We start from the raw sequence: 23,015 nt of genomic DNA on the forward strand, positions 1-23,015 counted from the left end.
GGGCTGCTGGAACAAGATACCCTAATATGAGTTGCGTATAAATGATAGTTATTTCTCACATTCCTGGGAACTGGGATGTTCCAAGCACCTGTATGAGGTGCTTGGTAAGAATTTTCAGATTCATACCTGTGGTGTCTTTCACTGTGTGCTCGCCATGTGGAATAGGTTACAGCTCTCTAGGGTCCCCCTTACAAGGGTTCCACCCATGTGTCCAAATACCCTGTCCCACCCACTCAATACTGTCATCTTGGGGATAAGGGCTAAAAAAAATTTTTTTGGGAGATAAAAACATTCAGATTCCAACTGGTGGTCATCTGAGAAAGAAGCTGTGACCCAATGAGTCAAAGGTATTATCTATCATCCAGGCTTGTAAGAAAAAAACAATTTTTTTTTTATGTTCTGAGCATTGGTCTCTGATGACCGCATCCCAGCAAGAACTGAGTGAAGTCACTGTGGTTATTATGAGACAGACGAGGGTCCTGAGGGGGAAACAGGTTAAGTGATAGACACTACAACGTTCCACAGTTCATAAGTTGTAGAGACGGCATCAAAGTGGGAAGCTGACTGGACAGGAGTTTAAGACAACAGTCCACATTGTCCTATGCCAAGTCGAGGAGTCTGGGCTGGGAACTTTCCAGATGAGGAAAGTGGTACAATGAGGGGAAATGCTAAGGTGGTCCCATATGACCTTGACCTGGAAGGAAAAGGGTGGAAGTGGAAATGGAAGCATCGGTTACAGACGGTGACAGCTCTCAGTGTGACCTGTTCAGCTCAGAGGATCCAGGAGCAGGGAGTCCAGGCTGGCCAGCAGCACTGATGGAGCCTCAGCTGCCACACCTCCCATGAAACAACTGTGAGGAAAAATAAAACCTTCTAAGTTGTTCGTGTCAGTGATGAGGTGATAAACTAAAACAAATTTGAGTTTCATTTTAACTTTTTAAAAGAAGTTTAAATTAAATTTTTAAAATGTAATCTAAATTTTTTAATTTTACTAATTTTTTTTAAAATTTTAAATTTAAAACTAAAACAACACCGAGCGTATACCTAACTTAGCAGTTCCCCAAGCAATTCTGATACTCGCTGGTCCTCACCCGTATCTGATTTATAGACATCCATTCCCACCACAGGTTAACAGTGAGTGTAGTTGAGTGTTGGGATTATAGTCTTCAATAAAAACTTATTAATTCTTATTTTATGTGTATGAGCGTTTGCCTGAAGGGGTGTGTGTGTGTGTGTGTGTGTGTGTGTGTGTGTGTGTGTACATAGCTTGTGTGCAGTGGAGGCCAGAACAGGGTGTCAGAACCCCTAGAGCTGGGGCTGCAGAAGGTTGGGAGGTGCCATGTAGGTGCTGGGAACTGAACCCAGGTCCTCTGCAAGAAGAGCAAGGGCTCATCACTGTTGAGCCATTTCTCTGGCCCCACTTTAATTTTTGTTCATCTTTTTGTTTTGCTGATATTATTAAAATTCTCCTGGGAACAAGGCAGTCTTCTTAACTGTTCCTCAGTGCTGTGGTATGTGAAGGATAGAAATTATGGTATCTTAATAAATGGATAAGTGCCTTAAGACATATAAAATATCCTAAAATTCATAAAACAGAGCCAGGTACATGCTGATGTTTAATATGAGTCAGTCAATATTGCCAGAACATAAAAGAATACACTCTTTTAATATAAAAAGCATTGTGGGAATAAGAAAACAAAGACAGGTGTGGTGGCACCTGCCTATAATCCAGAACTCAGGACGTTGAGGCAGGAGGATTACAGATACACAGCCAATCTGAGTTATATAAGGAAACCCTGTAGGTTGCTAGGATATCTTTAGTCAAAGCACTTGTGATCACCTGCAAGAGACTCATCAGGCTGCCTCCGTCCGTCCATCATGAGATGCAGGATGCTGTGCATGGGGCTGGAAGCAGGTGAGGATGACTTCAATAGCCAAGTTTCCCACAATCCATTGAGGAGACCTCAGTGGATCAGCTTCTTGGTCGTCCACACTGAGATAAGAATCTGTTGCTATAACTTCTGTAAGTCATCACTCACACTGGGCTGGGCTATTGTCAGTGATGCAGATGTGAGATTCACCCCAAGCTCTTGTAAGCAACCCCTGTAACTTTGATTTTTTTTTCAAAGTCTACTTCTAATGATGGTCTAAAATGCTTTAACCTCCCTTTTAACCCATCACCCACCAGAGGTAGTAGAAAAGAAAGGATGGGGGAGGAGGGGTGGATCTGTTTAGAAAGGTTCTTTGGAGCAACTCCCATCTGTGTGGTCTGGAAATCGGCAGTTCAGCTCACAGATTAGAAGTGGCTGCTCGGTCCACTCTCGAACACTCGCCATCCAGTTTGGGAGAGTCAGGATAGCAAACACGAATCAGCAGTGGTAGCAGTACCTAGCAGAGGCAGACAGGCTTCAGTCTTGGCACAAGTCATCAGGAAAGATCTGGAGGGACACCAGGGGTTCTAGGTTGTGCTTCTCTCAGCAAAACAAAGATCAGCAAAGATGCGAGACCAACAAGCACTGCACAGCAAGCTCTATAAGCAAGCCAAGCTCAGCCCCCATCACTGTCTGTCCAGTGCTTTTTTATACTCCCTCCAAACATCACATGTCCTTCCCGGGTCTTGCCTCAGCACGTGTGAGTCTGTCTCAGCTGACATCACTCTATCAATCAGCCTGAGTCCCGGGAAGCAGCTAGAAAACTGCAGCACACCACCCGAAGATTTTTACTGCCTTTCTGTCTATGGAGTCCCAACAAAAGGAACTCCGCTCCTTTTCACTGCTTTAGCAGAACATCCTTTCACCTGTGTCTGCTTCAGCTAAACATTCCTTCATGTGTCTGCCCCGGCAAAACACCATCCAACCAACTTTCCAAAGAGCCCTTAAGTTTCACTTAAAACTCCAATAAACAGACTAGTTTACCAAGCAGAATTTGAATGCAGTCCTTTCTTTGGTATGTGAGTGCCCTCTGTCTGGGATAAACTGATGCTTCTTTACATGTGTCCAGGAAAAAAAAAAGCCCATGAAACCCTATCTCAAAAAGAAAAAGAAAGAAAGAAAGAGAGAAAGAAAGAAAGAAAGAAAGAAAGAGAGAAAGAAAGAAAGGTCAAGGAGACCAGCACTCCATGCTTACCTGCTGTCATCAGTCAGATGGAACCCACTCCTTTTGCCTCTTTAGGCTCCTCAACACCTTACCTGTCCTCCTTGGGACTCTACAAAAATATGTGCAGACCCCTAAATTCTCCTAGTAAGAAACCAACATGGCTTTAACTTTAGCTTCACCCACTCCAACCTGGAACCCAGCCCATGTGGCTGGCCCCTGGAAAAGATGCCCAGCCTGCTAGCCTCCCTCTGGACCCCCTCTAGATACCCATGCAATCCTGGTAAGAGACCTACTCCCCTCAATTCCATCCCCTTGTGACTCTTCCAAAACTGCCCAACCTACTCCCTCAGTGTGGAACACTGGCCAGGTGGACTAAAACTTTGTATCAAAATATATGGTAAATATCCTAACTCTAGACGCCCAGGTTCCATCACAAACTTGCAAGCAAAATTAAAATGAAATAAAAACAAAACCCTAAAACCAAACAAACAACAAAACCCAAGACAATACGCCCCTCCCCCAAAGAATATCAGCCCCATAGTGTTTGTGTTCCGTGAGAATAACTTAGACAGAATTCAAAAGAACGATTATAAACATGTTCTAAGAGTTTATTCGGACAGCACATAAATCAACACTTGGACTGACTTAGAGAAGACAGGAGTAAACTCTTGAAAGAGGTTCAAGAACACACAACTGGGTAGATGAAATAATGGGGACAATTTGGTAGATTGAATTCAATAAGGAAATAGAAACACTGAAGAAGCCCCAAAGAAAAACAGAGCTAGTGATGAGAACTTCGAGAATTCAAACTAGAAAACAAACCAACCAAATTCAATGGAAGGCCTGACCAGCAGAATAGGGAGTGTAGAAGACAGGATATGTGGGGTTGAATACAAGGGAAAATTGAATCATTTAATCAAAGAAAGTAATAAATTTAAAACTAATGAATGGTATATGCGAGAACTCTCCTATATTTGTCTCTTTTCTTTGTGAAAAGACAAAAATCTACATATGTGCATAATCTACATAGGTGCATACTAAAACACGGAGTTGAATTGCAGATCAAAGGCATAGAATCTATCTTCAATGAAAGCATAGAAGAAACTTCCCAAATCTAGAGGAAAAGATGCTAATTCAGACGCAGAAGCACACAGAATGCCAAACAGACAAAGTAGGTGAAGAAACTCCACACAACATATCACAGTTAAAACATTAAGCATATGGGGCTGGAGAAATGGCTCACCAGTTAAGAGCACTGACTGCTCTTCCAGAGGTCCTGAGTTCAATTCCCAGCAACCACATGGTGGCTCACAATCATCTGTCATAGGCATCCTCTTCTGGTGTGTCTGAAGACAGTGACAGTGTACTTACTCATACAAATAAAACAAACAAATTTTAAAAATTTAAACATACAATATAGCAAAGAAGAAGGCACAGATAAAGACTGGTTCATCAAATTAAGAGCTGCTTTCTTTGTGTTTAAAAGCCAAAAGAGCTTAGAGCAAGGTGCTTCAAGTCCTGAGAGAACACGATTACTAACCTAGACTACTTTGCTTGAAAAAAAACTACCCGTCTAGTTGAAGGATAAATAAAAACTTTCCATGATAAAACCAGGCTAAATCAAACCAAACCAGACCCACAGAAGATACTAGAAGGAATACTTTGCTTGGAGAAGGGCAAGCACGACCAAGGGGCTAATGGGAAATAAATGTCCTATGCACAGTAGGACAAAGAAAACAAGCACCACAAAGTCATAAAATATCAGGAATTAATAGATATCTTTCAATGATAATTTTAAATAATAATGCATTCCTCTTAAAAAAAAAAACAACCCAGTAAATAGACAACAAACCACAGACGATCTGCAGAGAGACTTGCATATTGTATGGATATGTCACTTGTCAATAAAAAAAAAACCTATGGCCTATAGGAAAGGGTAGAATAGAAGGTGGGACATCCAGTGGGCAGAGTGAATTCTGGGAGAGAGCCAATGTGGGAGGATTGGCCCGGGAACATGGAGGAGGTCAGAGCATGGGAGATGAGCAGAGGAACCAGCCATGTGGCAGAGCTTAGATTAGAATTAATGGGATATTACGTTAGGATTGAGTCAGGGGATAGCCAAGGCTTATAGGCTAAGTATTTGTAACTATATTTGAGTCTCAGAGTCATTATTCCTGGGACCAGGAGGGAAAAAATTGCCTTCTACTATCTGATTGGATTAGCAAACAGGAGCCATCTTTCTTTGTCTAACACTTCCCGCCTTCAAGGACAGACACTGCCCTTGAGGGAAAAGATGCAAAAACGGATCCAAACAAATGGGACCTGGAACCAGGCAAGTGCACAATTCTATCTAACAAGAAGGACTTCGCTGCGAAAACAATAAGAAACATGAGGTCACTTCCTTTTGACGAAGTGGCGATCCTCAAGAGGACATTATAATTCAAAATATATACCAGACTCGGGTGCACCCGGTTTCATAAAGTAAGCAGGAGTAGGCACTGAGCTACAGATCAACTCCTTTACAGCAGTATAGATGAGGTCAGGTCACCCAAACAAGAATTAATCAGAAATATTGGAGCGAAGTCACTACAGAGCAAACATACCTAACAGATATTTATAGACTACTCTACCCAAACAGTGTGGAGGATACATTCTTCTCAGCAGCCCACGGAAGTTTCTCTACAAGAGACCACATATTGGGGCTCAAGGCAAATCTCAACGAATGTAGGAAAACTGAAATAATTCCATGTATTCTCTCTAGCAACAATGGATTAAAACTTGAAATCAATGGCGAAAGAAATGCCAAAAGAGAACAAATTTGAGGAGACGCGACAACACACTATTAAAGAATGAAAGGGTCACTGAAGAAATACAGAGGAAAACTGTTGGAGCGACACAAGGATGAAAGGACAACATACCTCAAACTCTCAGATCCAATGTTAGCAATGTTATGATAATGATAATAATAATTCAATAAGTAAATTATATATGTGACAGTTTCAGAACAAACACCTAACATTAACACATAACATCAAAGAAATCCCATATAAAAAGCAAGTCAGGGATGACTGTCCACTGTCTCCCCTCATATCAGGTATGGCGTGTAAGGGGAGGTTCTGATACTAATGGCCTGTTCTCCAGTTGGTTCTCGATTTGTCAGGAAAGAAGGCAGGCAGAGGGAGATAACAATTGCTGGGCAGAAGGTACAGGTGGAACTTTCAGGTCCCAGGAGAGGCAGGGAAGGAAAGAGAGGCTTTTTCTGCCATGCTCTGGAGGAAGAAGAAAGCAGCAATCATGTATGGCCTCCACTACAGGCGAATGGACAAGGATGTTTAGCAGGGCTGGGTGGGACTAGCCACTAAGCTTAGGGCAGATGGGGAACAATGGTGTCCAAAGTCTTAGCTCCACCAATAAGACAAGGGATGAAAAAAGGGGTAGAAGTAGGAAAAGAATGAAAGTTTGCAGGTGATGGAACGCAACGTGTAAGAGACTAAAACTCGGGGCTGGGGATTTAGCTCAGTGGTAGAGCGCTTACCTAGGAAGCGCAAGGCCCTGGGTTCGGTCCCCAGCTCCGAAAAAAAGAACCCAAAAAAAAAAAAAAAAAAAAAGAGAGAGAGAGAGAGACTAAAACTCCACCAGAAAACTCCTTAGAACTAATCAATACTTCCAACAAAGCGGCAGGGTTCAAAATTAGTCACAAGAACAACAAAAATTAGCTTTTCTATAGAGCGACATCGAGCACACTGAGAAAGAAATCTGGGGGCCAGTCCCACTCACAATAACCCCAAAAGAAAGCAAAACAAAACCAGCAACACAAAGCTCACCAAGGAGGTGAGAGAGGGATGTGAACGATGGAAAGTTTAAAGTTCCCAGTGAAGCTGAGGGAGGACGCTCCAAGACAAAATGGCCGTCCTTGCGCACGAGTGGTATAAATGCTGTGAAAGATGACCGTCCTGAGGAGCACAATGAACAAACTCAATGTCACCCCAGCTAAAACCCTCCCTAGGCCGTGCTTCACAGAAAAAGAAAAAAAAATCTTGAAATTCATATGGGAATGCAGAAAAGACCCTAGATAACCAAGACGAGGCTGGAGGCTTTACCAGACAGAGCCACTCTCAAGTTATGCCATAGAGCGGCAGTTCACAACCTTCCTGATGCCACGACTCTATAATACACTTTCCCCATGTTGTGGTGACCGCCCACCCCCACCATAAAATTATTTTCATTGCTACCTTATAACTGAAATTTTGCTACTGTTATGAATCATAATGCAAATATCTGATTTGTACATGGTCTTAGGTGACCCTTGTTGGGGTTTTGTCTGTTGCTATGTATTGTTAACGGTAAATTTTGTATCCCAAGATTCGGTTGTCTCAGAGAGTAAATCTCGAGAATGCTAGCTTTTGTTGCGCAAACCTTGTTCCTTAATTTAGAACTATTGATGGAATAAAGATGTCTATAGCCCTTAGTAGCAGAGGTAGGCAGGCCTTTGGGTCAGGGGCCTGAGGGAGAGACTATGGGTAGGGAGGAGAAAGAGTGAAGAAGGAACCATGGGGTAGGTGGAGTAGATCAGAAGCACAAGGCCAAGAAGACTCGTCCATTGGAGTAGCAGCAGCTGGGTGGGATGTGGCAAGGGCTATGTCCAGGTTAATGACAAGGAAGCAGACAGGGACTACTGTCAGAGAAAAGCATAGAGGGTTGATAACTGCCCAGCTCTAGTGCTTTAAGGCTTATTATAAATATAAAGGTTTTATGTCTTTTATCTGGGAAGTAAATGATCTAAAATGGTGTAGAAACTACAAAATAATATTTACCCTGTGAAAGGGTTCACAACCCACAGGTTGAGAACCACTGTTATCAAGCCATAGTTGAGGAAACAGTGTGGAGGTGGTACACAAACAGAAAAAAAAAAAACTGCTTTTCCATACACCAGTGTCAAACATACCCAGAAAAAAATCAGGGGGCGATCCCATTGATGACAGCCTAAAAAAAAGGAAACAAAGCAAATCCTAGGCACAACCATCACCCACGGGGAGTGAAGTGCACGTAATCACAAGCACCAGACAAAGATACCAGAGCCACGTGCTGGAGGAAAGGCAGCATCTTCAACAAGTAGTTTGGAGAAAACTAGAAATGTCCACATGCAGTACCGTGAAACTAGCCCATTGGCTGTCACCCTGCACCAAAATCAACTCCAAGTGGATTCGAAACTTGAACATAAAACCTGGTTTTCCGGAACTGTAGAAGAGATGGTGTGGGGAATGCCACAACACATGGAGGCATAGGTCAGGACTTTGTATATGGAATTCTGGTCGCTTCGGAGACAACAATGAGCAAATGGGACCTCATGGAAATGTAAGGCTTCTGTACAGCAAAGAAAACTGTCAATCAAATGAAGGCGGTGACCTAGAGAACTGCTATCAGGAGTATGCAAATGACTCAAAAACCCAATCTACCAAGAGGAAAAAAAAACAACCTCCCCCAAATAAATGAACTATAGAACTGAGCCAAAAATAATCTCAAAAGAAAAAAATAGAAATGGTTAATAAACACTTTTGAAAATTTCAACATCCTTAGCCACCAAGAAAATGCAAATGAAACTACTTTGAGATTCCGTTTTACCTCAGTCAGAATGGCGATCATCAAGAAATCAAATGAACATGAAATTTTGGCAAGGATGCGGAGAAAGAGGAAGTCTTTCTCACGGTTGGTAGGAGGGTAAACTGTGGCGGCCACTATGGAAATCAGTGTGGCGATACCTTGACTAGCCAAAAATAGAACTACCATATGACCCAGCTAGTCCACTCCTGGGCATAAACCCAAAGGCTTCTATAGCCTACGACAGGGACCTACTCATCCACATTCCTTGCCAATCTATTCACAGCAGCCAGGAAACGGAATGAGCCAAGGTAGCCATCTACTGATGAGGGGATAACCTAAATGTGGTACGTCGTACATCTGTGGAGATAAATGACAAGACGGGATCTGAAGTTGTATGGATGGAGGTGGGAAAAAAGTAATATGAAACAAGGGAACCCAGGAATGGAAAATCAAATGCTGCATGCTCTCCCTCCTATGTATGTGGATCTGAGCTGCTCACTGCTAACTTTAGATTTTCTGCTGGGTTCCTGTAGAAGCCAGGGAACTAGAACAAGGCCGTTGAGGGGGCCCATCCTAAGGGAAGACGGACCATGGGATGTAGGTAACCTGAGGAAGTAAAGCAGGGGGCTGCTGGGGGTGGGAAGGTTTAAGAAGGGAGTGAGTTGGGGGGTAAGGGAGAAGAGGAAGTGGGCAAAGGTTGACTCAATCAAAGAGGGTTTAAAAAAGCTCCGTGGGAAACTCTGCAACCAAATTAAAAGATATAACATGGAGGTGGAGAGATGACTTGTTGGTTCAAAGCACTTCCTGGTCTTTCAGAAGAGCCAAGTTCAGATTCGGGCATCCATTGTTGGGTGGCTCATAAAAACCTGTAGGTCAAGCTCCTAGGGATTGTGTAGACTCTCCTGGTCTCTGAGTGCAGTTGTACATAAGAGGCATGCACTCACACAAACAAACACACAAGTACAAATAAGATACACACAAATGTATGCATGTGTATAATTCTGCTAATAAATAATTTGGAGGGAGATGCTCCTCATGGAAAAAGCGGCGCCTAGAAGTTCTGGGTTAAGAAGCAAGACCTCCACAGGACTTGTAAGCCAGGAGGACCTCAGACTCCCAAAAACATTGCAGGTTCTTACCATTCCTCCTGATTGCCCATTTGATCCAGATAATACGTTTCTATTGCTGATATACACACATATACTATACATATATGGGCATCATATACATATACATCATATACTATATACACATACATATATGTATGCACGCATATACATTATATACACAATATGTATATACATCATATACCTATATACATATATACATACAAACATGTACATCATATACATATATATGCACACACACATACCCAGATATATTCCACATGCCTGATGTAGAAAACTCCGACAGGAGCTGAGCAGGAAGCTTTCTCCCCACTGAGAAGCTTCACTGTGCTGGAGGATGCTGTGCAGGCTGCTTGAGAGAAAAGCCTCAACAGTCTTGTCCAGCTGTGGACCTCACAAACAACAAGTCCAATGGGCAGTTAACATATGCCTGCTTGCACACTAGTAGCAAGACTGTTATGGTGGTAACCAGCTGCTTTCTAATTGGATAAACCCACTCCATGGGAGAAAATGCATGTCTGGTACCCTATGCTAGCCCAATCCCGGTGAAGGAGGTTGTGGGTTCTAAAAGGGAACAGGATACTGTGGTTTTGCTAAATGAACACAGCACCAAACTGACTGCTAGATATTTATGTTTTTGTTCCGTAGAAAAATGCTACTCCGAGCCCTAATCGTAGAAATCTCTCTTTCTGCAAATGGCATTGAATACAGACTCTTGGCTACCCAAGATGCTGGGGGAAATGGGAAGATGAGTGTTCAGCCCTCAGTAAAGCTCCGTCTCCATTACAGGTCTTAGGGAACACTGAGGAAGAGGGGATAAAGAGAATGCAAGATCAGAATCCAAGGGTGAGGACTGCGAAATGCCGTATGCCGTCTCCCGTCTCCCGGGCAAGACAGGTCCATTGGAGCCATGAACTCTCGCAGCTGAGGATGCCCGCACTGGGTCTGCACCACAGTCCATCAAAGTCAGGCATGAATGAAAGTGGGCTTAAAGGGCTGTCCCCTCACTGCTTAACTATGTTACGGATAGATTCAGGAAGAAGGGGAGTCATTGCCTTCGGGCGTGTGTACCCGCTGGTGACCCCACCACGCTCCAATCCACTGCTCACACAGGTGGCCTGGGTTAAACTAAATGGGTCACCAAACCAAACCAAACGCCAGGAATCTGGGAAAGGAACCAGTCGTGAGTAGGACTGGTAAAGATGCAGAGATTAGAAAGGGTATGGTCAGGGATGTCCTAAGAGTCTCACTCAAGCTGAACCACAAACTCGGGCCACATTCTCCTCTATAAAATGGGGAAATAGGCTCCACCTGATTCTCCTGTGGTGGAGGCAGGTCAAGAGCGATGACAGGCCTCAGAAAGCATGAAGTAGTATTTAGAAGCGGGGGAGACTTGTTATTGCTAGAAGAAGGACCGTACCACACTGAACAAAGCCAACCGGCTGCTGTAACAAAGAAATGTTAGCAACAGGAAGTGGGGGGTAGCTGGAATTCCGCTTCCGGCTCTGGGTCCAGACCAGAGGCTCCTCCCTGGCTTGTGGGGAGACTGAGCTTTGCTGAAAGGCATCCTGCAGTCCCTTTTCCTGTCAGATGGACTCTGCTTTGTGTGTGCACTTTTCTGTAGCCAATTTTAATATGCCGTGACTAGCTTAATGGTTGTTCACTCCTAAACCTTCCCCAGCTAGCAAGCACTCCCCTCCGGTACTCCTGAGTTAAGAGCGTTTAAATTCTAGATTTCATCTCTGCTACCCCAGGTCCAATCTGGGAAGTAGCCTGTAGCCACTTCACCTGATTCTCACAGGTTGGTGGGCCTTTAGGTCTGGTCTTTCTTCTCCCCATCACGGTGATTCGCCTCCTTCCTCTTTCCCAGTTCCTAGCCTGCACAAATCTAAAGGTTCCGCCTCGGTCTACCTGCCCAACCATTGGCTGTCGGCATCTTTATTTCCCAATCAAAACCAATTGGGGACAGGGACTTGCAGCGTCCTACAACCAAACCTGGGAATGGGAATACCCATGTAGTTTGGGAATCCATTAAATCAAGTCCCCAACACTTTTCTTCCCCTCTCCTAGCTTGTTTTGCCTTTGGCATCTCTGTAACTTTGCTTCTCAATAGACTATTTGCAGCCTGGTAGCTAATAGTCATTAAACCTTTAACAGCTCTCCTATCCCCTCCCCCAACCCGGTGACAGGAAGTTTGCAGTCTCTCTCCCCTAAATTCACAGTTGAAACCTAATCACCGATGTGACTACATTTAGACATGAGCCCTTAGGGAATGATTAGGTCATGAGAATAGACTCCTCGTGAATGGGGGTCAGTGTCCTTATACAGACCCCAAGAGCTGTCTGTCTTTCACCATTCAAGAAAAGGTTGCTATCTCCGATAGGAAGCCAATCCTCAGCAGACCTTTACCCGCTGATGGCTTGATTTTAGACTTCCTAGTCTCCAGAGCTATAAGAAATAACTTGCTAAATCAATCAAACAAACAAAACCTAAAGAAATGACCCAGAATGATATTCTGCTGTATTAGAAGACAGGAAGCTGGCATAACCATCACCAGAGAGGCTCTGCCCAGCAACTGTTGGAAACAGACGCAGAGACCCACAGCCCAACGTTAGCCTAACTCAGTGAATCCTGCCGAGGAAAGGGAGGAAGGATGGTAGGAGCCAGAGGGGTCAAGGATACCACGAGGAAACTCACAGAATCCACAGACTCTCAGTGGGGCACAGAGACTGAACTGACAGTAAGGGAGCCTGCATGGGTCTAATCTAATGTTATAGTTGTATAACTTGGTGTTTTTTATGGGACTCCTAATAGAGGAAACAGGGACTGTTTTGAGGTTTTTGACTGCTTTTGAGACCCCTGTCTTCCTACTGGGTGGCCTTGACCAGCCTCAGTGTGAGGAGAGGTGCCTAGTTTTTATTGCAACCTGATACTCATGTTTGTCTGATAGGGAAGCAGGGAAGAGGGGTGACTGGGAGGAGAGGAGGGAGGGGAAACTGCAGTCAGGATGTAATATATGAGAGAGTAAATTAGTATAAAAAAAGGAAGAAAAAGGGAATGAAATAACTCATTCAAAGAAAGAAAGGGAAGAAAACTGTCTGCTGTTTAAGATGCACAGTATATTTTAGTAGTCCAAACTAAGGACCGTTTTCTCAGACTATATGTCCTAACTTAGTTACTTTCTTTTTTTTTTTTTTTTTTTTTCGGAGCTGGGGACCGAACCCAGGGCCTTGCGCTTCCTAGGTAAGCGCTCTACCACTGAGCTAAATCCCCAGCCCCACTTAGTTACTTTCTAAGCAGGTCTAAGTTACTCTCTAAGAGAGAGATGCCATTTTATCAGTTTACAAAGTGGGAAATGGAGACACAGGGAAACTAAGTAACTCATGTGTGGCCTGTACCTAGTGGGCCTAGGACTCAAATCCCGATGGGCTGGCCACAGCTGTTGATGTTTTCAGCTACTGGAGTAATGAATGAGGTCAGGACAGCAATGCTGCCCCTGTACAGCAAACTCTCTATGCAGATGATTTCCTGAGTGCCTGTGTGTGCCGGCTAACATTAACCCCGGACTCTCTGAGGGTTCACCAGCCTAACAGATCCAGCAGTGGATCAGGCAGCTTGATTTCCACAGGCAGCCCTATCTGCTCTGAGGCCAAACTGTCTTGTAAGGGGCACAAACTGATAAAGGGCTCCCAGAAACCGGTGCTGAAGTTGGAGGTTGCCATTCATGCAGACTGTATTCGGAATCAGTTTCTTTCCCATCTCTGTCAGCAAGGGAGGATAACAGAGCACTTCAGTGTCCAGGGGCAAGCATCCCTGAGCTTCAGGGACTCTGGCCCTTACTGCAGAGAAAGCTTTCGAGCAGAGACGGCCCTAGTCATGGACGTGTGTGCTGCTCTGACAGTTTCTGGGATCCATTCTCCTGGGTCCTAGACTCTAGGATTTTGGGACAGCACATGCTCTGAAGGTGACTTTTCCTTGGACAGAATGTGATGTAACCCCACAAACTCTTGCTACAAACGGTTTACAGATTTTCCAGGGTGACTGTTTCCTGTGTTCTAAAGGCAGGTAGCGAGAACGTTTGGTCTGGGAATTGTGGACAGCATTTACAGAGAAGCTTCTGAGACGGCCACAGGTAACAGAAGCAGTCCAAGCAGGGTCATGATGAGAAGAAAAATGTGACTCATACATCTGATTTCTCTCTGGATAAGGTTTTAGCTGAGGAGGGACATAGCGACATGACTGCTGCTAAAGACCTCTTTTCCTTTCTCCTCTGCTTCATTTTAAGGCTAGCTCATCCCAGGGAATCAGAACTAGAAGTCTCGGAGTGTATACATTCTTCACCCCTAACAGAAGTAAGAGCATCTACGCTAAGCCACTAAATAAAAAGTACTTGGGCAGCCATGGAAGTGGTGGTGCAGACCTTCAAGCCCAGCTCTCAGAAGGCAGGTGCAAGTGATCTGTTCTACAGAGTGAGTTCCAGGACAGCCAGGGATACATAGAAAATCCCTGTCTCAAATAAAAAACAAAATCAAAAGGAAGGAAGAGCGAAGAAAGGAAGAAAGAAAGAAAGAAAGAAAGAAAGAAGGAAGGAAGGAAAGAAAGAAGGAAAGAAGGAAAGAAAGAAAGAAAGAAAGAAAGAAAGAAAGAAAGAAAGAAAAGGAAGAAAGGCAGAAAGAAGGAAGGAAGGAAGAGGGAGGGAGGGAGAGGAGGTAGGCAGGAAGGACAGAAGGGAGGGAGGAAGAAGAAAGTCAGCTTACCCTTCGGGCTGGATAGATGGATTAGTAGTTAAGAGAAAGACTGGACTCGCAGATACACAAGATCCCCAGCATCTACGTTAGGTAGCTCACAGCTGCCCGTAACTCTGGCTCCAATGCCTCTGGCCTTCAAGGGCTCCAGCACTCATGTGTAATACCCCATGCACAGACATAATTAAAAATAAAATAACAGTTTTTAAAGAAAGCCTGGGGCCTCTGATTTGAACATATAGGATCAGGTGCCCCGTCCTGAACCAAGCACCATGGCTGTGGGTCATGAGATGGAAACATAGGTTTCAATCAGTCCAAGCCTCCCCCAGGATCTGCAGACTTCGTCCACTATGGTGCTTTTCCCGTCTGACTTCTAACAAGGAATTTTCTGAAGTCGTTTAAAATACCAAGCGCGATTCAATGAGACAATAAAGGAAAAGGCAGCCATATTCTCTCAATCACTCATCAAAACTCTGAGGTGATTCTCGATGCCTCCATTGTCTAAGTGCAAAGCAGCCATAATAGCTCCCACGGTTCCTGACGATGCTACAGCTAGCATGTCTTTAAACGTAGGGTATGAGAGAAAGAGAGAAGCCAAGAATGACCACATTTTTTTTATGTATCTCATGTCTGCTCCTGCAGTCAGGCCCGCTCTCCTTACGACAGCCTCCATGGTCATACTCCTGAGGTCCTGAGCTGTGCAAGAGCCAGGAACAGTAGCACACATCTGTAACTCCACACCCGGGGGCTGGAGACAGACGGCTCTCCAGAGTTCAATGCCGGCCAACCTATCGGAACCAGTGAGCCCCAGGTTCAACAAGAGACTGTCTCCAAAAAGCAAGGTAGAAAGTGACCGATTAGGATACCCTTTGTGTACGTCTAGCCTCCACACGCACAAGCATACTCACCAGAATCCACCTGTGCACATACCCGCACAAACACATGCAGAGACATGCACAAAATAACCTGCAGAAATGAAAAAAGAATTCCACAACTTATTTATTTGCCTACGAGAGTGGGCGCACACACCTTACAACATGTGTGCTAAGGTCAGAGGACAACTTTTTTCCTTTTTTAAAATGACTTATTTATTTTATATGCGGAGGATCTGATCCCATCACAGATGGTTGTGAACCACCAGGAGGCTGCTGGGATTTGAACTCAGGACCTCTGGAAGAGCAGTCAGTGCTCCTAACTGCTGAGCCACCTCTCAGTCTCCAAAATGTATACTTAAATATATAAACTTTCAGGTCTAGGGTTGTAGCTCAGTGGAAGAGCACATACTTACCACATGCAAGGACCTGGGTTCTGTCCTCAGCACCAAGAAAACAAAACAACAAATGAATGAAAACCAGTCACAATGACACTAGCCAACAAGCTTCTCCATGGGGTGCAGAAACAGCCCCCAACGAGAGGCACCTCTCTGCTGAAAACTTTCCCCATCTGGGCTGCCTTCCTGTTCCTGACCAGCACATAGAACATTGTGCAGGTCCTACAATCTGTCTGCTGCAGCCTCACTGACTTCCGGGCTATTTGAGATTATGATGGGTGTGGCATTACTTGGCATCGTTGCAATCCCTCCCCTCCCATGAGTCTTCAGTGGTTTTTCTCCGGTGATCCTTTCTCACCAAGGCTGTGAGATCACTTAATCACTTCCTTTAAAAGAGCAATAGACCTCCCCCTATCTCTGCTAAACCCTCATCCATCCCAACCTCCTCATAAACATGTATGACTAGCGTATGTTTTATATGCATGCGTGTATATATGTATATGTGTTATGTGTATGTGAATGGTTTGATTTAATCGAGAATCTGTATGTACTGACACTGACTGGCCACTTCCCCAATTGGGCCTCAGGTGGCAGGGGACGGTGAGGAGTGCCCAGCCTTTGAGGTAGCCAAGGCATTTTAAAATTAACTGGCCTGTGTGTGCGCGTGTGTGTGTGTGTGTGTGTGTGTATGTGTGTGTGTGTTTGTGTGTGTTTGTGTGTGTATGTATTTGTGTGTGTGTTTGTGTGTGTATGTATTTGTGTGTTTGTGTATGTATTTGTGTGTGTGTTTGTGTGTGTGCTTGTGTGTGTCTGTGTGTGTGCTTCTGTGTGTGTGCTTGTGTGTTTGTGTGTGTTTGTGTTTGTGTATTTTTGTGTGTGTGTTTGTATGTTTGTGTGTGTGCTTGTGTGTGTGTCTGTGTGTGTGTCTATGTATGTGTATGTGTATGTGTGCTTGTGTGTGTGTCTGTGTGTGTGTCTATGTGTGTGTATGTGTATGTGTGCTTGTGTGTGTGTACGTGTGTGTGTGTCTATGTGCATGTGTGTGTGTGTGTGTGTGTGTGTGTGTACCAGCTTCTGCAGACAGCCTTCCCTACCTTGCCCCTGTGTATTTTTCTCTGGACCTCACTGGTGTTAGCCCTATTTTATTTATATCATCTTGTCTGTGACTGCTTCTGAGTTCACAAGTGCTTTCTGTGTGACCTGTACTATATCCCTAAATGGGCACCTGATGGCTATGCAGTGAATATTGGTCAAATGAAAGCAGTGGATGAGGGTGTATAGGTTGAGAGATTAAACAAATGACCTTACAGATTCTCCTTGACTTTCGATAGGGTATATCCTGGTAAACCTCTCACCAGTGATATTGGGTTTTTTTTGGGGGGGGGTATTCGATATTTTATGTATTTATATTTCAAATGTTATCCACTTTCCCGATTTCCCCCTCTCTCTCCCTGCTTCTATGAGGATGCTCCCCCTCCCACCCACCCACTCCCACCTCAACACCCTAGCATTCCCCTACACTAGGGTATAGAGCCTTCACAGGACCAAGGGCTTCTCCTCCTATTAATGCCAGACAATGCCATCCTCTGCTACATATGTGACTGGAGCCACGGGTCCCTCCATGTGTACTCTTTGGTTAGTGGTTTAGTCCCTGGGAGCTATGGGGGATCTGGTTAGTTGATATTGTTGTTCTTCCTATGGGGTTGCAAACCCCTTCAGCTCCTTCAGTCCTTTATCTAACTCCTCCATTGGGGTCCCCATGCTCAGTCCAATGGTTAGCTGCAAGCATCCTCATCTGTATCATTAAGGCTCTGGCAGAGCCTCTCAGGGGACACCCATATCAGGCTCCTGTCAGCAAGCACTTCTGGGCATCAGGAATAGTGACTGGGTTTGGTGGCTGCGTTTGGGATGGATCCCCAGGGGCCAGTCTCTGGATGGCCTTTCCTCCGGTCTCTCCTCCTCTTTGTCCCTGTATTTCCTTTAGACAGGAGCAATTCTGGGTTAAAATTTTGAGAAGGGTGGGTGACCCCATCTCCCAGCTGGGGACCTTGCCTAACCTCTGAATATGGTCTCTACAGGTTCTCCCTCCCCTTTGTTGGACATTTCAGCTAAATCCCCATTGGGTCCTGGGAGCCTTTTTCATTCCTGGCATCTGGGACTTTCTGTTGGCTACCACCAGTTCCCTATCCCCATTGCTACGCAGCTCTGTTCAAATTCCTGACCCTCTGTATGTCATACCCGTCTCCTCTCATACCTGATCCTGCCTCCCTCTTTCCCCCTTCCCTCCTCTCTTCCTCCTAGGTCCCTCCCAGCCTCTACCTCCTGTGAGTATTTTGTTCTCCCTTCTAAGAAGGACTGAAGCATCCTCATTTTGGTCTTCCTTCTTCTTGAGCTTCATATGATCTGTGAATTGTATCTTGGGTATTTCGAGCTTTTTGGCCAATATCAACTTATCAGTGAGTGCATACCATGTGTGTTCTTTTGTGACTGGGTTACCTCACTCAGATATTTTCTAGTTCCATCCATTTGCCTAAGAATTTCATGAAGTCATTGTTTTTGATAGCTGAGTAGTTCTCCATTGTGTAGATGTACTACATTTTCTGTATCCATTCCTCTGTTGAAGGGCATCTGGGTTCTTTCCAGCTTCTGGCTATTATAAATAAGGCTGCTATGTACATAGTGGAGCATGTGTCCTTGTTATATGTTGGAACATCTTTTGGGTATATGACCAGGAGTGGTATAGCTGGGTCCTCAGGTAGTACTATGTCCAATTTTCTGAGGAATCGACAGACTGATTTCCACAGGGGTTGTACAGTTTGCAATCCCACTAACAGAGGAGTGTTTCTCTTTCTCCACATCCTCGCTGCTGTCACCTGAGTTTCTGATCTTAGCCATTCTGACTGGTGTGAGGCAGAATCTCAGAATTGTTTTGATTTGCATTTCCCTGATGACTAAGGATGTCGAACATTTCTTTAGGTGCTTTTCGGTCATTCGATATTCCTCAGTTGAGAATTCTTTGGTTAGCTCTGAACCCCATTTTTAATTAGGGTATTTGGCTCTCTGAAGTCTAACTTCTTGAGTTTTTTGTATATATTGGATAATAGCTCTCTATCAGATATAGGATTGGTAAAGATCTTTTCCCAATCTGTTGGTTGCTGTTTTGTCCTATTGACAGTGTCCTTTGCCTTATAGAAGCTTTGCAATTTTATGAGGTCCCATTTGTCAATTCTTGATTTTAGAGCATAAGCCATTGGTGTTCTGTTCAGGAAATTTTTCCTTGTGCCTATATGTTTGAGGTTCTTCCTCCCTTTCTCTTCTATTAGTTTGAGTGTATCTGGTTTTATGTGGAGGTCTTTGATCCATTTGGACTTGAGCTTTGTACAAGGAGATAAGAATGGATCAATTCACATTCTTCTACATGCTGACCTCCAGTTGAACCAGCACCATTTGTTGACAATGCTGTCTTTTTTCCACTGGATGGTTTTAGCTCCTTTGTCAAAGATCAAGTGACCATAGGTGTGTGGGTTCATTTCTGGGTCTTCAGTTCTATTCCATTGATCTACCTGCCTGTGTCTGTACCAGTACCATGCAGTCTTTATTATGATTGCTCTGTAATACAGCTTGAGGGCAGGGATCGTGATTTCCCCCCACAAGTTCTTTTATTGTTGAGAATAGTTTTCACTATCCTGGGCAGCAATAATATTGTGAGTCAAATCTTCACTTCATCCACATAACCTGCTAAGCCTCACAGCTTGGCCTCAGGAGCCTATATTGAGCATGCTCAGAAGACAAAGCCCATTTTATAATGAAGTGTTGAGCATCCCCTGTAACTTACTGAGTGCTGAACTGAAAATGAAAAATGTCATGGTGGTAAGGGTACTGTAAAATCAAAACACTTGTAAATCAAAGCCACTGGAATATGTCAGGGATCATGTGAGTTTCAAACTTGCCTGGAACACCCTTCTGACAAAGCATGTCTACCTTCTGGTAGACAAGGCTGTTTTCCTCTGGACATGGTCCCCCACCTCCGCCTCTGCTTCTAGACTTCACATCTGGATTCTAGTTTTAGTCTCCAGGTATGATAATATTGTGATGGCTTCCTGGAAGCATCAATCTTTGTCCCCCTGCCTGCTCTCTACCACAGCCCCTTGACCTCTACCCTCCAAATCCATATCTTCATTCCCAAAGAGACTTCCCCTGATAGGCTTGTCAATCCTCCCGGCACAGCACCTGTGCCCAGGCTTTTCAAGTTTCACACTTCACAATGACATGTAATTCTTACAACCTCCAGCATATCTTCAGGGCATAAAATCTGTGTGTTCAGTCAGTTTAGATTGCTTAAGAGTTGAGAGTTAGTTACTCATCTCCAGTACCTTGTAATCAATAATCAATGAGCTGCTTTTCTCTGAATCTCTCCTGGCACATAGTGAATGGTCAGTCTTTGGGACTGTTACTACCAACTCTCACGTCTACACAAGGAAGACGGAAGTGAGCTTTGTGCAGATGAAAGTTGCAACATGTGAAGTCGGGCGGGTGGGTTTGGGGAGCATCTGGTAGGTCTAGGTCCTTATTTCTCACGACCTCACTGTGCCTCTTCCCATCTGTAGAAGGTGCCCCATGTTCTCTGGCTACACCCAAGTTCTGTAGCTATGGACATGCTCTTGGACAAGCGGGTTGAGCTTCCCACCCCAAGTACCTGTGTGTGGCTCCTTCCTGTGCCCATCACAAGAGCTTGTTAGACCATGTTAGACCATGGCCTGCAATGGCAAAGAAGATGCTTAATGCTCTTCATGCTAAACTTGAACCAATCTGGAGTGGAGCTGCTGGGTAACATTCCAGGCCCACTGGCTCTTCCAGGGGCAATTCTCCCTGAGGTATGTTCTCCCTGATCTTCCAGAAAGTCTCTCCTGGGCTTTAGTCTACTGGTGAAAACTATATCCTGAGCCTGCTCTTCATTCATTTCCTAACTTACTTGTCCCATCTTCCTGCTTCTGCTTTCTGGAATTGCTCTCCCAAGTGCTCAGATTCTAGTTTGGGAAGGACCCACCATCATTCCACACCCCCGATGAAACAGCTATCCCATTAGTTGGTTCGATAAAGCCCCACATGCATTCCATCCCAGGACACCTTTCCCATGGTCCGTCATCATCACTTTCCAGGCAACGGATGTGTCAGTGCAAGAGATCCCAGAGGGAAGAATCCTTGGCTTATCTGCAGGAATAAATGGTGATGCTTGGAGTTGTTCTGGGCTTTTCTCTATCTTCTCAGAAAATTTCATCAAGGAAATATTACAATGATGTCGAATGTAATAGATTTATTTGACCTATTGAAGGGTAAGACCCCTTATGAAGACTCTCATGTTGTGACTGTGTAACTCCGTGTTCTAGTTCTGGATAAATTCATCCAGGAAGCTGTCCTGAGTTTGCCAAGCCCGTTCTGTCTTCTCACTGAGCTCATAACTAGGTTACGAACTCTGGCCTCCTGGCATTTAAGGAATCAAAATGGAATGTCGACAGAATGGATGTATGCCACCTGGATTTTACAAAATGGAACCATAAAGATTGCTGAAAATGGGGTGGGAGTGGGGGGTACCCTCTAGAATGTATCAGAGACGTGGGAGGTGAGACTCTCAGGACTCAAAGGGAGGGACCTTAGATGAAATGCCCTACAGTGGGGAGAGGGAACTTGTTGAGCCACCTTCAATAAAAAGGCAGGACATCAAGTGGAGGGATGGGGTTGCCCTCCCACAGTCAAAAACTCTGACCCAGAATTGTTCCTGTCTGAAAGACCTTCAGGGACAAAAATGGAGAAAAGACTGAGGGAAAGGAGATTCAGTGACAGGCTTAACTTGGGATCCATTTCAAGAGGAGACTCCAAGGTCTGACACTATTACTGATGCTATGGTGTGCTTACAGACAGGAGCCTAGCATGGCTGTCCTCTGAGAGGCCCAACAAGCAGCTGACTGAGACAGACACAGATACTTACACCCAACCAATGGACTACAGTCAGGGATTCCTGTGGTTAAATTAGGGAAAAGCTAGAAGAAGCTGAGGAGGAAGGCAACCCCCATAGAAAACCCAGCAATCTCAACTGACCTAGAGCCCTGAGATCTCTCAGACCCTGAGCCACCAACCAGGCAGCATAGCTGGTAAGAGGTCCCTGACACATATACGGCAGAGGACTGCCTGGTCTGGCCTCAGTGAGAGAAGAAGCGCCTAACACTTGAGAGACTTGAGGCCCCAGAGAGTGAGGAGACCTGGCAGAGGATGGGGAAGAACATCCTCTTGGAGACAGAGGGAAGAGGAATGAATGTGAAACTTTGGGAGGGCAGACCGGAGCGGGTAAGGACTGGACTATAAAAAATAAAAATAAGAGTATTAGAAAAAAGAGCGCTGAAAATGCTCACAATCCTTTAAGGCAAAGGAAGAATTCCTGTAGAGGTGACTCAGGTGATCAGAGCTGTCTTTGATTTCAAAAGGTGGGGAGTAGGGGCTGTCACATCAGTTTGAATGAGCCAGGTGGCAGAGTCTTGGGGGTGTGACATCTGCAGAGTTGTGGAGAAAGGATACTCAAGGGTCTGGAAGCCAAGATCTCTGCCTCACTGGATTTCAAACCTCTGGTTGATGGAAGCTAAAATGTAAAACAGAAAGTCAAAGAGAATTGATTCCGGACCTTAACATCTCATGGAAGTTGCCTTGCTAGCATTTGAGCTTCTCGAATCCATCACACCATCCTCTATCTTACTTGTCCCTCCTAGAATGGAGCCACCCGTCTTATCTCTGCCCTTCAAGTATTAGAAGCACACAGCCTATTTGGTTTCATAGATTCACAACTGGAAAGACACTTTGAACTTCAGACATTAGTGTTGATGGGATGGGTTAAAGTTCTCCTGGTTGTACAGACACAATGAGTGTATTTTGCATATGTAAACAGCATGAATTGGGTGTGTCACAGCAAATTCACGTTAAAGAACCAATCCCCAGTGGAATGAGTTTGCCATACAGAACCTATGAAAGGTCATTAGTACATGGACAGTCATTAGTTCACTTGTCCAATGAATGGGATTAGGGCCTTTACCAGAAGAGACATGAGAAAAATGGCCTCTGTCTTCACTAGGTGAAGCCATAGCAAACCAAGGAGAGGATGCTCACCAAGAATAGAATCCATAGGTACCT

At 44.6% G+C, this 23,015-nt stretch overlaps 1 long non-coding RNA gene across 1 annotated transcript; it reads right to left on the reverse strand.

Annotated features, from left to right (window-relative positions):
• Positions 1-369: 369 nt before the first annotated feature.
• Positions 370-17,300, reverse strand: LOC134479660 (uncharacterized). The gene is made up of 2 exons (XR_010053236.1): positions 1,841-17,300; positions 370-851 (listed from the first exon to the last, which is right to left on the reverse strand). It is a non-coding gene; the product is annotated as an uncharacterized LOC134479660 (long non-coding RNA).
• Positions 17,301-23,015: the final 5,715 nt, after the last annotated feature.

The sequence above is a fragment of the Rattus norvegicus genome, chromosome 7, assembly GCF_036323735.1.
Source record: "Rattus norvegicus strain BN/NHsdMcwi chromosome 7, GRCr8, whole genome shotgun sequence".
NCBI lineage: Eukaryota > Metazoa > Chordata > Mammalia > Rodentia > Muridae > Rattus > Rattus norvegicus.